At 42.6% G+C, this 12,218-nt stretch overlaps 1 long non-coding RNA gene across 2 annotated transcripts; it reads left to right on the forward strand.

The window, feature by feature from the left end:
* The first annotated feature begins 321 nt into the window (after positions 1-321).
* Positions 322-9,345, forward strand: LOC121101510. 2 transcript variants are annotated; one of them, XR_005833523.1, is made up of 3 exons: positions 322-2,068; positions 8,471-8,537; positions 9,188-9,345. It is a non-coding gene; the product is annotated as an uncharacterized LOC121101510 (long non-coding RNA). The 2 variants fall into 2 exon arrangements; XR_005833522.1 differs by lacking the exon at positions 322-2,068 and adding an exon at positions 4,357-5,387.
* The last annotated feature ends 2,873 nt before the right edge of the window (positions 9,346-12,218 follow it).

Consider the following 12,218-nt stretch of genomic DNA (forward strand, 5'->3'; position numbering starts at 1 on the left):
CCAGGTAAAAGATACGATGATGATGAAGACCATGATGAGGGCATACGGTGATGGTTATTATTTTACTGAGCACTTACTATGTTCCACCGTATCTTCACTTAATCCTCACAATGGCCCCATGACACAGATCGTTATCCTTTCAATTTACAAATGAAGAGACTGAGGATCTCAGAGGCTAAGTCACTTGTTCAAGGTCACACTGCAGGTAAGAGGCAGAGCCTGGAGGGGTACAGGTCTGTCTGATTTCAGACTCTTAACCCTTAAGCTTGGACAGCATGTGATAGTGACAGAAACAGACTCGGGGGGGGGGGCGTGAGTCTCCTGAGGGGTCATCCAAGTGTGGAGATGTCTAGGAAAAAATAGAAATATATACATTTGGAAACTTCGAAGTTGACAGATGAACAAAACCAAGGGAATAAATGTGTGGAGGATAAAGCTGCCTGGGAATGGTGTTCTGGGGACCATTCCACAGAGGAGACAAGGCTGAGAATGAAAGAGCCTTAGAAGGTGGGGAGTGAAGACCCTGCCCCTCGGCTCTGTAACTTGTCTGCGGGGTAGTGGTAGACAAGTCCTCACTGGCATTTCATCCTCTGCCTCTGTAAAAGTGAAGAAAGGAATCTACATTCCTTTTTTTTCCCTTAAGATTTTTTATTATTTTAAGTAATCTCTATACCCAACGTGGGGCTCGAACCCACAACCCCAAGATCAAGAATCACGTGCTTTACCGACTGAGCCAGCCAGGTGACCCGGAACCTACATTCCTAGATGGCTTCACAAGCTTTTTTGTGATCATAGATGAAGGCCTGGACATAAAGATGCTTTAAGAACTCCAAAGTTCTTTACAATCTAATGTGTATGGAGACAAGAAGGAGCAGTGGAGGGGTCTGAACCCAACAGGTGGGCTGAGGATGCTGGGGAAACAGAGCTGTGAGCTTTCAAAATGTAACAAGAAGGAAGTTACCTAGATATGCTTGTGGGCTGGGTCCAGGTGGAACCCCTGGAAGAAATACAACTCCAGGAAAGACATAAAAGTAGGCTAAAGGAGAGAGAGGAACAGGAAGAGAAAAACTCAAGACTGCAAGTGAAGTGGTTGTTGCCACGGGAGGAGCCCCAGCCTGGGTCTGTAAGTCAGGGTCTCCTGCCCCACCTTTGACCCTATCAGGTTCTTTGACTGTGGGCACATGGCTTCCACTTTCTGGGCCTCAGGTTCCCCTCTGTAAAAATGATAGAGTTGGCATGGATGAAGGTTGGCATGGACGATGAACCCAACAGCCCACACTGGGAATAACAAGTATTACTACGCCTCACACCAGGCCCACGGCTGTGGGGAACATTGTGTGGAGAAGGGCAGTGAGGCCAGGACACCGGATGTCAAGGTGGGTGAGTGAAATCTGCTGGTGGCGTGTGGCAGGGGAGGTGCTTCATTCAGGCCTCACATTTGTCTCCTCCAGCCCTGGCCCCCCAAAACCGGAGACTCCCAGTCCGGGAAACGGAAGGGTCTGAGGAAAGTCCTTTCTGGAATTCTGGAGACAAGGTAATCACTCATGAGATGTCAGCCAAGTGGCCTTACTTCTGGGGGCTGACCTGAGCCCTTGGGAAAAGTCGCTGCTTTGTGAGGAGGTGAAAAGAGAGCACACTGGGAGTGGCCAGATTCTTCTGATAGGTGACTCCTGGGGTCTGGGCCAAGAAAGGGTTTTGGACAGGAAGGGGATTCACAACAGGGCATGCTTGAGAGGAATTGTTTAAGTCTTTAAACCCTTGCCAAGGCCGAGAACATGAGACTGGACCTATAAGTTACTTTAGCTAAATATAGTATGCAACCTGAAAATGCCTCCCTGGGCAGCGTTTGTGTGTTTGACCTCACAGTGGGCACCTCAAGAGGAGGCTGGGCTGGGGGAAGGGATTCTGCGGGGGACAGACAAAAGTGGGGGAGGCACTGGCTTTGAAGACCACATTTCCTCCCTTTTTATGCCTGGGGTGTAACCAGAGACCAGAGTCAACAAGGAATCTGGCTCAGGACTGCTTTTGTTTGCAGCTCTCCATGGGGCGTGACTTGCTTTTTTCAGAGGTCAGTGAATTGTAAATTGTGTAATTTGGGGTTCTGCTGAATCACCGTAGGGGAGACCTTTGAGGGGGTTGGTAAGAGAGGGGTGAATGGTGTCACTCAGGCATCTAAGAAACTCTTGCTGTCTCTAAGACCAGACCCAGCCACATGGAATTCCCCAACTCATAGGCAAGCAGAAAAACATGTGGATTTGGGTGTTAACATCCGAAGTTGCTTTAGCAAATGGAGCTATGTCAAATATCCTAAATAAGGTAATATCCTAAGTTCAGAAAGAGCAGAAACAGTAAACCCAATTATTTTCTATGCCTGATTACACTTTTCTGGTTACAACTATTTGTTGTGGTCTGCGGAAGATACATACATAAACCCTGTGCAATGGAGAAGGTAGCACGCTGGGGACTGCTAAAGGTCTCAATTATTTTTATCTACATTTCCCCTCTCCACCCCTCCCTTGTGCGTTAGCGCAGGACCTGATATTTATTCATGCACTCAACAAAAATCTGTTGAGCATTTATCTTAGTCCAGCCACCATTCTAAGGTCTGGGGATACAGAAATCAAACAAACTCCTGCTCTCTGAGAACTTAAAATCGACTGGGTTGGGGCAGACAATAAAATCAATATATTGTGTAATATGTCAAGTAGCAAGACATGCTATGAGGAAACATGAAGACAGGTACAAAAGATAGAGGGGGGCGGTATCTCTGGGGAAGTGGCGTTGGAGAGCAGTGAGGAGGAGAGCCCTGAGGCTGTCTGAAGTTAGCGTGTCCAAGACAGAGGGGGTGTTCCAGGGAGGGTGCCGGGGAAGTGGTGGGAGGTGAGGTCAGAGGGGAATCAGAGGCAAAGGCAGACCTTGTGGGGCCCTTCAAGAACTTTGAATTTTATGCTGAAGGAGATGGGAAACTTATGGAGGATTTTCAGCAGAAGTGAGACGGGATCATTCTGGCTACAAATTTTAAAATAAATTGAAGAGGGCAAAGATGGAAGCAAGGGAACAGGGTACAGTAATCTAAGCAAGAGATGATAGCGGCTTGGACTGAGGATTTGCCAGATTCTGAATATTTGGAAGGGATAGTTGGCAAGATCTTGTGATGAGTGGAATGTGAACTTAGAAGGAGAGAAGTAAAGATGAGTCGAAGACTTGGGTCTGAGCAGCTGGAGGAATAGAGCTGTTGCTTACTAAGGTAGGGAAGGCTGGTGGAGGAACAGGTTTGGAAATAAGGGGTCCAGGGTTTGGTTTTAGAATTGTTAAGTTTAAGATGCCTGATAAACAGCTAGTAGAGAGGTCCAATAAGCTGTTGGATACATGAGTCTGGAGTTCACGGGAGAGGATGGGGCTACAGGTGTAAATTTGGGAGTGGAAAGCACATGAAACATTAAAGCTATAGGTGGGAGGAGGCCACCTAAGAAGAGGGAATATAGGTGGAGAGGAAGAGCAATCCAGGAGTGAACCTCAGGGATTCCAGCATTCGCGGTTAAGGATGTGAGAAGAATAAGCCAAGGTGATGAGGAGGAACCAGTGAGACAGGAAGAGAGAGTGACATCCTCGGAAGCAAGGAAAGAAGCTGTTTCAAGATGGGCGTGTCCAACTGGGTCAGATGCTGCTGATAGATCAAGTATGAAGAGACTAAAATTAGTCATTGGATTTGGAACATGGAAGTCATTGGTAAGTTTCACCCAAAGGCAGTTTTAGTGGAACCGTGGGGATGAAAGCCTGATTGGGAGTAGTTTCAGAACAGTATGGGAAAAGAGTAAGTGGAGATAGTGAATATGTAGACAATTCTTTCAAGGAATTTTATTATAAAGAGAAGCCAACAACAACAACAACAACAATAGAGGCAGTTGCCAGAGGGAGGAATGTCAGTCTCTAATATGGCTCAGTAGCATGCCGGGGACTGCTTTTAAAACAGTGGGTTGTTCTTTTCTCAAGAAAGCAGCTCCAGAAGAACCCTAGAAATCTATCTTGTGACTCTCCTATTGGGGCTTGCTAGGACTCTAACCAGCCCCCTATCTGTTAAGGGAGCTCTAGCATCAGGGGGTCTGCCAGATCGAGGAGCCCCAGGGCACTGTGCCCGGCAGCCTTGATCCGCTGCAGAGCAGCTCTTGCTCTGGGCCCTCAAACTACAAGCGTCTTGAATCACCCCATACGTATGTGGAGCAGTTGATTCCCTGTTATAGGTTACGCTTCTCCAAAACCCAACGGGGCTCACCAAGCCTTGGATTCTTTAGCAACGGTAGGACCAAGGTGTAATAACTTGTTCTTTACCTTTCAGGGGTGTCCTGACATGCCTTAGATCCTCAAAGATCTAAAAACTTTTCTAGAATGGGAAGCAGTACAGGATCCTTTCTCAAGAGGACCCAGGCTTTGGGTCTGAAAACTGGCTCAGCTCTGGAAATTGTGGGCCCATCAGGCTTCTCCTAATAGCTCTTGATTTTTATTTTTTGGCCAGTTCTACAAGCCATGCAACACTCTATTGGCTGCTCCTCTATCTCGTTCCTAAGAACACCATGGTCTATTAACCATCATCAAAACCTCTGTGGGTGGAGGCCCACAGGTCGCCCCTCTGGCTCTGTTGCCTGTTACGGTCTATGTCTGGTTTGGCTCTGAGAGTTAAGCACTGGCATCTGGCCTTCGTTATTCTGGGATCCCATCATTGCCCTTGACACGAGGGAGACTGCTTCGAAGGAGGAGTCACCTATTTTCAGTCTGGCCCACAGCAGAGGGTCATCACTAGGCTTCTCAGAGAGGATGCCCCTTGCTGACATAGTCTTTATCGCCTAGTGAAAATAATGTTCTTTGAACCCTTCCAAGAAGCATATGTCTCACACGATAGATTTGTTCTAACATTCCTGGCTCCCTGAGCATTGTGAGTCCTTCTTCAGTTTCCTGCCGTGGCACTCCGGACTCTGCCTGTAATTCACTGTCAGGCATCACCATGTCCAAGCCTCAAGGAGCCATTCAGAAACACACTACTACAAACTGTAAGGGGCTTCCAAGTCAAGAACCTCTCCCTTGCATTCATATTCTGCTCCCCTCCTTGTTCTCCTGTTTAACATCCTCAAAAATCACTCCCACGCATGTGCCCCTAGTTCACGCTGATGCCTCTCAGCCAAGCCCTGCACCGCTTTCCGAGGATAAGATGTTTTCTGCTGGATTGGGCACTCTGCTTCTCCACTCGGGCTGCCTCAGGACTAGTGACTGGTCCAGGAGCAGTGAATGGAGGCAGAGGCACATCTTCAGGAGAACTACATATTTGTGTGACAGTCACTGTCAAGAATCTAGTCTCACCCAGATCTGGAGAAGAAAACAGAAGCAACATTCAGGTTAATATCAGTCAACGGATGGAATATTTTGGATGGAGTCAGAGAAGCCAAGGAATGTCCCCTCAGGCTCCAGGCTTCTCCCTGAAGGATGGGAAGGAAGTTGGTGGTGGCAAAGTATGTGTGGGAAGTGGGGTCAGTGCACTCTATTGATGAGTTTTCCTAGGTGGCTGTACAGTTCCAGAACCCTCATTCCAGCAAGCAGAACTACGTCAATCATTCATTCATCTGTCTATTCATTAACTTAACATTTATTGAAAGCCTCTTATGCTAGGTATTTGGGTTCAAAGATGAGTAAAAACCTGTCTTTGTTTTCCAGAAATTCAGAGTGTAGTGGGCAGTGGACAGAAATGCCATCTACTATTTACTGTCACATGTGATAGAATAGAGGGTGTACAGGCTGCCGTGGGAGTGGAGATGAAATAAGAACACTTGCCTGGTGTGTATGCACGCAAAGGAGGAGCTCTACAATGCCTTGGGTAGTTTCTTGTCCTGGCACACTTCCATTCCTCATTTCTAGAGCCCCTTGACCACAATCACTGGTCAGGGATAATGTCAAGAATCTTGATTTGGTAGCTGAGAGGAGTATAAAGTCAACCTTCCTTTTCATTCTCCACATCTATGCCTAGTTTCTTAATCTGTTTTTGTGACCCATCTCCTCTTATCCCCCAGTTTCATCGTCCTAAATCTCTTTTCTACTTTTATACCCGATGTACGTGCACAGATGTCTTGAATCCCTCTTGCCCAAAGCCCAGACTTTTGGGCAAATCCTTCCTCCCTTTCCTCTGTACCTGTCTTGGGAGAAGGGAAAACCGTCTTAACATGTCCACCAGGTAGCCATTTGATTATCTCATTTCAGCCTTACCATTGTTCCCCTTCTGTAAGTGAGACCCAGGGAAGTTAAGGAGTTCGCCCAAATTCACACAGCTAGACAAGAAAAAAGCAGGGTTTTCGATGTAGACCCACTATTCAGAATAAGTGCCTCCGGATGATTAAGTGCCTGGAAAACGTTCCGTCACAAAGCTTTTTTGCTCAAAGTCTCCCAGGAGAAGAGAAGAAGAACTAAAAAACTGCTTCATAATTTTTTAATCTCTTCATGTTTTCTATCAAAGATTTGGTCCCCTCCATGTACCCCCAGACTTATAAGGCGCTTACACCTCTCCTCCAGGATATGTAAGGATATGAATTTCTTGGGACTGTGAAAGTACAAGTGGAATAGTGGACTTCCCGGGTCACACAGAATGCATATATATTTACTTACTGCGTAAATATCCCTGAATAGGTTTTCAAAGTGATTGTACCAACTTATATTTCCACCAACAGTATAGGTGCCAGTTATTCTCATCAGCATTTGGTATTGTCAGTCATTTGAACTGTAGCCATTCTGGTGAGTTTGTGGTCGCATTTCATTGAGGTATTGATTGCATGTACCTGATTATGGATGAGGTTGAGCACATGATTTAGTAAGTATAATATTTGAAATAGATTTTTTTGACGATACCTTCTTTCAGATTAAGAAAGTCCAAAGCTATAGTTTCCTTTTAGCACAGCTTATGTTGTATCAAAACAACTGAATTTGTCATATTTTCATAATTACTCTATTCAAAATATTTCCTAGCTTCCATTGTGATTCCTTCTTGGAGCCGATAGATTTATTTACAAATGTATTTTAAAATTTCCAAGCATGATTTTCTACATATTATTTTGTTATTGATTTCTAGCTCAAGCCTGTGGTAAGGTAGCGTACTTTGCATGCTTTCAGACCTCTGACATTAGTTGGGGCTTGCTTTAAGGCCCAGAATTTTGTAATTTTGGTGTATAAAATAAATGAGTATTCTTCGGATGTTGGGTATGGTATTCTTACAGGCCCATTAAGTCAATTTTATGAATGTGTATACACTCCTGTGAATTTGAACTAGCTTCTGTCTGACCTATCAGATCTCACAGAAGTTAATAATATTCGAGGCTATGTATCTTAGTTACATATAAGTTTTGAACTCTTATATCTTCTTGAGCTTAATTTTTATCACTATGAAGTCACTCTCTCTGCCTTTGGTAGTGCTTTTAGCCTTAATATATATAGTTTGTCTAATATTGATATCATTATATCCTTGAGAAATCTAATGCTTTAGACTTGTCTTTTGTAAATAACGTGCAATTCAATGTAATTCTGTAAGACAAGCTTTGGCTGTTAAACAGGATATTTAAACATTTATGTATAATCTAATTTCTGATTTTTAAAATTTAAATTTACCATCTTGCTCAGCTCTTCAATTTCTACTATTTGTTCTCTATTCCATTTCTTTCAGTTCTTGATTTCATTGCGTTGATCGAGGACTTTAAAATGTTGTTCCAATCTTATAAAATCCTGTGGTGATTGCACTAGCTATTGCAATGTGCACACTTAACTTATACAAAGTCAGTATTAATTGGTTCTTTTCCCTCTTCTTGGACAATGCACAGACCTGAACACACCGTAACCCTATTATTTCACTCCTGACTTAATTCTCTTGCCGTGTATTATAAAACTCCATATATAATTCTCCCCAAGACATTATTTTCTTATTGTTTTATATCTATCATTCCTTTTTGCATTTCTGACCTTTTACCTAGAATCCTTTCCTTTTGCCTGAAGGCTATATATATTAGTTCCGATCTTTGGGGATGAATTCTCCCAGTTTTGGTTTGTTGGAACAGTTCTCTTTTCGGGATATATATCTATCCTGGGAACAGGATTCAGAGTTGGCAGTTAATTCCTTTTATTATTCTTATTATTATCTTATTATTTTGAAGCTATTATCCCATTGTCTTTTGGCTTCCAGTGTTGCTGTTGAGAAATTAGCTGTCAGTCTAATTACAGCTCCTTTAATGGCAATCTGTCTTTTTTCTCTGGCTGCTCTTAAAATATTTTCTTTGTTTATGATCTTTAGCAGTTTTTCTATAAAGTACCAAGGTTTTCCTTTGTTTAACCCATTTGGGGTTTCTTGGATCTGTCAATTGATGTATTTAATTAGGTTCAGAAAAGTCTCAGCAATTAACCCTTCAAGTTGTATTTCTGTTCCATAATCTCTCTCCTCACTCTCCAGGACTTCAACCAAATATACATTAAGACTTTAATGGATCTTTTGTGTCAGTGCCAGAATCTGAGAAAAGGTAAGTACAAGAATTAAAAGTAACCATTTTAACGCTTTTATAGCAACTGGCAGACTGATTTTATGCCATGAATCTAATAAAAATTTGGACTTATATTTATTATATCTTTTTCTACTGATTTACTTTAAGTGCATTGTACGGAACTATCTGTTTGTGACATTTTGGCTATTTAAAAAAATTATGAAGGGCTTTTCTAGGTCTCTTATACTCTCTTCTAATTTTTCCTTTATTTTTTCTCTCTATGCTTCATTCTAGATATTTTCTTCCATATTACAAATTCTCTACCTATGTGTAATTGACTATTAAATCTATTCATATGTAGATTTAATATATTCCATATATATCTTAATTGTTTATTACTTTTCAGTTCTAGCATTTTCAGTGGCTCTTTTTAAAAAAAATGGTTTTCTGTTCTCTGCTAAAAATTTCAAGGGTGAATTTCCTCTCTTTCAATAAATTAAGTATAATGTGTTTTTTTTTTTAAGTATGTAGAAGTTCTAATATCTGAGTCTCTGCACTCTATGGCTGTATTTTCTTGTTTTTCATTCATGTGGTTTTATATCCTTGCTTTTCTGTTTTTGTTTTGCTTTGGTTTTTGTTTGTTTGTTTGTTTGATTTTGTTTTGTTTTGCTGTGTGTATGTGTGTTCAGATGTCTTCAGTGTGAAGGAAAGGGGTTTTCAGTCTTCCCAGCTCCTTGTGGGATATCTACATCCTTGGCTGCCTCATAAGAAGACAATGTGGAAGGTAATAAATGCTTGCTGTTTTGTTTTGTTTTGTTTTTTTATTTTTTTTAAATTTTTAAATTTTTAAATTCAATTAGCCAACTTATAATAAATACATCCTTAGTTTTGGACGTAGCATTCAATAATTCATCAGTTGCATAGAACACTCAGGGGTTGTCACATCACGGGGCACGCTCACTCGATCCCGGAACGCCGGGATCACGCCCTGAGCTGAAGGCAGACGCTTAACCGCTGTGCCACCCAGGCGCCCCCTGTTTTGTTTTTTTAAATGCTTGCTATTTAAGCTGCTTAGTTTGGAGTCATTTGTTGCTCAGTAATAGATAGCTAACTCATATATCTGGGTTTGAATACCAGCATTACCCTTTACTAGCTTTGTATCCTTGGACACAGGACTTCACCTTTTGAAGCCTGTTTACTTTTTTTTTTTTTTAATGGTAATAACATCTGCTTACAGTGCTATTGAAGCCTAGTCTCTGTTCTACAGTAAATTCTTAATAAATAACTATTTATTTTTATTACATTTATTATTAAGTAAAGTGAATGCTTCAGAACAAAGAAAGCTATAGAGCCACTATAAAAAGCAAGCACAAAACTTCAAAGAATAGCCACCTTGGGCCATTAAGTGTAGAGCCAAGAAATTTTTTTTATTTATTTTATTTTTTTTTATTTTTTAGATTTTATTTATTTATTCGACAGAGATAGAGACAGCCAGCGAGAGAGGGAACACAAGCAGGGGGAGTGGGAGAGAAAGAAGCAGGCTCCTAGCAGAGGAGCCTGATGTGGGGCTCGATCCCAGAACGCCGGGATCAAGCCCTGAGCTGAAGGCAGACGCTTAACCGCTGTGCCACCCAGGCGCCCCTAGAGCCAAGAAATTTTATCTGCTTTCCTAGACCCTAAGAAGTAATTGTCAGAGTCCACATAATGAGGATCATGAATTGTCCATAAAAGGTCATAACAGAATCTATGTACTGTCATTTCCTTTTTTTTTTTTAAGGCAGGAAACACACTAAAATATATAACATACATTTACTTGTCTTCTTTAACAATGTGTTTATACTTAAGGAAGTTTCAGCAATCTAGAAAGCTCTTTTCTCTGGAGCAATGGTTCTCAAACTATCATGCACCAAAATCACCTAGAGGGCTTACGGAACATAAAATGCTGGACTCTACTCCCAGAGATTTTGACTCAGCAGGTTTGTATTGGGGCCTAAGACTTTGCATTTATAACGGATTCCTGGGTGATGCCAATGTTGTTGGTTTGTGGCCACATTTTGAGGACCTTTGCTTTGGAACATCTTTGTCTCTGATAAATGAAGCCTTATAAATGTGTTAAGGAACAAGCAGTAACATTTAGGCAAAATGTGGAGGAAAAGAAAATCCAATTGCTTTACAAGGATATACAAGGTCCTGCGTGATGTAACCCATCTATTTCACCTACTTTGTCTGGCGCTGTGTTTCTTATTTCCACACGGCCTTCGTTCTGGTCCTCAAAGACATCGAGCCCATTTCTGTCCCAAGGTTGCACTTGCAGTTTCCTCTGCCTGAGGCTCTTCTCTCCCAAATTACAGCCTCTTTCTGTGTCATCACTGAAGGCCCAGCTCCAAATATCACCTTTCCAGAGAGGCATTCTCTATCTAAAGGAACCATTCTCCATCACACTTCCCACATCCTAAAGTATTCCTTTCATGTCACTTATTGTGATCTGAAATTGCTTTTTTTTTTTTTTTTTTTTTTGCTTATTGGAAAATTCCAATATAGCAGATACCTGGTCTCTTAAGTTCTTTGGTACCTCCCTCCTGGAATGGGCCTTTTATGTGGCAGGTGCTCACAAGATATCTGTTGGTTGGAAACATCAATGTTTGGCATAGGTTTCTTACTTTATTTATTATTTTTTAAAGATTTTATTTATTTATTCGACAGAGAGACAGCCAGCGAGAGAGGGAACACAAGCAGGGGGAGTGGGAGAGGAAGAAGCAGGCTCATAGCAGAGGAGCCTGATGTGGGGCTCGATCCCATAACGCCAGGATCACACCCTGAGCCGAAGGCAGACGCTTAACTGCTGTGCCACCCAGGCGCCCCGGGTTTCTTACTTTAGAACCTAGCTTCTGAGGGGAAGTGAAGAATGCTGGTAACCTGGGGAATATGGAATATGGTCCCTCCCTAACCTGCTTTCCTACATGTCACAGCTGCCAGGATTCTCCCCAGTTTGTAATGTGAAGGAAAGGGGTTTGTACTTTTCCCTCCCCCATGCTGTCTTCTACACTCTTGGTTGCCTCATAAGAAGACAAGATGGTGACTTGGGTGACACTTGTCACTCTCAGGTACTCCAGAGAGTTGCAAAATGGGTGACTTTTTCACCCATCCAGAACGCTCCTAACTTGTACAAGTGATTCTCTTCAGAATGACTGGCATCTGCCAAGTCGCCCCCAGCTATAATGAGCGGGGGAGAGCTGCTTCCCTACCTTTGTTGGGTGCCACGTGGGCTCTGACTATAGTTGTTCCCCTCAGGTGGCTCCAACAGTTTGGGATCCCAGGTTAGAAATGACCCGATCCATCCCATTGACAAGGACATGGACCACTAAGATGAACAAAGAAGCAATCCTGCTTACTCAGATATTTTAAACTTGTATTTATTTTCCTCCCAATGGTTTGCTCATTAAAAATTGAATGCTTGTGCCAATTCTGGCTATAGACAAGGCCTGGCCATTTTCTCTACAGACAATTGTTGGTTGAGCTGACTCACTCGCATACCCTCTCCTCCCCATGTCACTCCCCTGGCACCTGGTCTTGCAGTAATCTCAGGCTGCTGTCATGAACCAGGGGAAAAACAACAGCGCTTTCTCTAGGGAATTAAGGAGTGAATCTCATGATCTAGCCACTGACTTTTACTGTTATTTGCATGAGGTTTGGGGGAGGGTTTTTCCCAAATAAAAAGAA

The sequence above is a fragment of the Ursus maritimus genome, unplaced genomic scaffold (genome assembly GCF_017311325.1).
Source record: "Ursus maritimus isolate PB19 unplaced genomic scaffold, ASM1731132v1 scaffold_8, whole genome shotgun sequence".
Lineage (NCBI taxonomy): Eukaryota > Metazoa > Chordata > Mammalia > Carnivora > Ursidae > Ursus > Ursus maritimus.